The sequence below is a fragment of the Eschrichtius robustus genome, chromosome X, assembly GCF_028021215.1.
Source record: "Eschrichtius robustus isolate mEscRob2 chromosome X, mEscRob2.pri, whole genome shotgun sequence".
Taxonomy (NCBI): Eukaryota; Metazoa; Chordata; class Mammalia; order Artiodactyla; family Eschrichtiidae; genus Eschrichtius; species Eschrichtius robustus.
Window position 1 is genome coordinate 46928837 of NC_090845.1, and position 3058 is coordinate 46931894.

The 3058-nt window shown below is 44.0% G+C and overlaps 1 pseudogene; it reads left to right on the forward strand.

Annotated features, from left to right (window-relative positions):
- Positions 1–694: 694 nt before the first annotated feature.
- On the forward strand, positions 695–810 carry LOC137757493 (U6 spliceosomal RNA; annotated as a pseudogene).
- Positions 811–3058: the final 2248 nt, after the last annotated feature.

Sequence of the window (3058 nt, forward strand, 5' to 3'; positions counted from 1 at the left end):
GGTGGAAGGTGACATCTCATTGTAGTTTTGATTTGCATTTCCTTGATAATCAGTGATGTTGAACATCTGTTCATGTACCTGTTGGCCATTTCTATGTCCTCTTTGGGAAAAAAAATGTCTATTCAGGTCCTCTACCCATTTTAAAATTACATTATTTGCTTTTTTGCTATTGAGTTGTATGAGTTCCTTATACGTTTTGGATATAAAACCCTTATCTTTTTGGTTTGCAAATATTTTCTCCCATTCCACAGCTTGCCTCTTTATTCTGTCAATTGTTTCTTATGCTGAGCAGAAGCTTTTTATTTTGATGTAGATCCACTTGTATATTTTTTATTTTCTTGCTTGCACTTTTGGTATCATACCCCCAAAGTCAGTATATTATACACCTGTAACATATAATGTTGTACAGCAACTATACTTCAATTAAAAAATTTTAAAAGAGCTAAGATTATAAAACTTCTAAAAAAAAATAGGAGAAAATCTTAGTGACCTTGGATTTCACAAAAATTTCTTGATTACAGCACAAAAAAACAAACTACGAAAGAAAAAAAACAATAAATTGAACTTCAAAATTAAAACATTTTGCTCTTCCAAAGACACTGTTAAGAAAATGAAGAGGTAAGTGAGAGCCTGGGAAAAAATAATTTGCAAAACACATACCCAACAAATGACTTGTAACTAGAATATACAAACAGCTCTGACAACCTAATAAAAGGAAGAGCAACAGTGCTCATTTCAGTGATACAGAGAAGATTAGCATGGCCCCTGCACAAGGATAACATACAGATTCGTGAAGCATTCCATATTTTTCAGTTATAGGGTAAATAAGTACTAGGGAGGTAATGTACAGTATGATAAATATAATTATCATTGCTGTATGTTATATGTGAAAGTTGTTAAGAGAGCAAATCCTGAGTTCTCTTCACAAATACAAATTTTTTTTCTTTTTCTTTTATTTTGTATCTGTATGAGATAATGGATGTTCACTAAACTTATTGGGGTAATCATTTCATGAAGTATGTAAGTCAAAACATTATACTGTACATCTTAAACTTATACAGTGCTGTATATTAATTGTATTTCCATAAAACTAGAAGGAAAAAAATTTTTAATAGAAAAAAGCTCACAAAAAAGAAATCTCCAGGCTCAGATGGTTTCACTGAAGAATTTACCCAACATTCAGAAAATAATTAACACCAATTTTACATAATGCCTTCCAGAAAATGGAAGAGGAGGAAACATTACTTATTTTTAGACTAATATTACCCTGATACTTCTCTTTGAGTATCATTATATCTAATACATTTTCACTTATTTGGTATTACACACCTATTATGGATGAAGACAACCCAAGTAGGTCTGTCTTTTAGAACTGTCCTTATATACTGTAATTGCTGAACAAACACCCCCTGGGTGAAGACATAATAGGAGTGGCTCTATGCCTCCCCACCTGGCTTTTGCAGAAGTGACCCAGCCATAATGACTTATGTATGTATCTCTGAAAACTGAAACTATGTGAAGCAAGCTGAAGAGGGACTAGCCTCAGCTTTGACCCTTTATCTCTGCACCATGTTGGGAGGGAGAAGAGGAAGACTGCTAGAGGGTCCTGTGGCTGGAACTTTTGCACTCAGGAGGGCAGTTTCTGAGGGTCTGGACACAATGTGGGTAAGGAATCCGCATGACTGTAGACCACATGACGTGCTGGATGCCCCCCAGAGAGAATTCCTTCTGCCTTTGGTAAACCCTTGCCCCACTTTCCTCAGCCCCGCACCAAGTGATATTCCAGCCTCTGGCAGGGGCTGCACCTTTACTCTTGGACAGCCTACCCTCGGCTCTACATCAGAGATTTGCCTTCTGAGGAGATTACTGGCCTGAATTATCCATGGCCTGCTAAGGTCCCACTGGCAGTCGGCTGGCACTTCTGGATGAAAGGGGTATTCTGTTTGGAAGACAGTGCCTGCTTGGGGGGCGGTGGTGACCAGACGTAAAAGACACCATTGCCCACGGCCTGCCTGAGACGATTTTAAAAGAGAATCCTGTGCTTAAGTTGTCCCAAACCACAAGCATCTACGCCTGGCACTCTTTTTTTTTTTTTGCAGATGAGAGCATTTATTGAGCTAAACCCCCTTCTTAGGACTTTGCCTGTACTGTCCATTTCTTCAAGGGCCCTATGAGGTAGGTGCTCCTGTTGCCCCATTTTGCAGATGAGGAAACTGAGGCACAGAGAGGTGTGTCACTGGCTCAAGGTAGAGTGGGGAACAGGTTCCTGCTCTGAGTCAGGAAGTCACCTACTCTACGGGAAGTGGTGGGGTTGGGCTCCAAGCCCACCCTGCTGTCGGCCGAGGCCTGGAGTGTGGTGTAAACCTGTGCTTCTTCCTGCGGGGGCTGGAAGGATGTGCCTGGGTGCAGTGCTGGGGCCTGGGAAGCTCCCAGATTTGAGCCAAGATCACCCAGGCTATGCCCTCCCCGCAGGCCTCAGCCTACCTGAAACAGAACAAGTACCAGCAGGCGGAGGAACTGTACAAAGAAATCCTCAGCAGGCAGGCCCTGCCCGCCCCTCTCGGTGAGGCCCCAGCCCCTCCCCTCTCCCCCAGGGGGCTCCTCAGCATCCCCACCACAATGGCCCCATCTGTTCCCCAGGAGCCCCCAACACAGGCACAGCTGGTGACGCAGAACAGCAGGTGAGGACATACACCTGGCACTCTTACTCTCCATCTTCCTCACACCAGATAAGCTGCCGCTTGCCGAGACCAACTACTAGTTCTTCTTGCTCCTGGGCTTCTGATACTAACAAAGGACTGGAAGTACACTGCGCAGGCTTGGGCTTCAGAGCACCCACCCCTTGCGGGGTTTTGGTCCAATCACCAGCAGAGGGGACGGCAAGGCACGCGAGAGGACCTTCAGAAAAAAACGCTGGATCGCGGCGGGAACTTCAGGAATGTCCAAATCGGGGGCTCCAGGAGCAATGGACTTGACTGAGCAGGTTAAGGGTAAGGAGAGTGGGCGGCCACGGAGGACCTCCCTCTAGTGACAAGTTTGGGAGGTGGGCAAGGAAAAA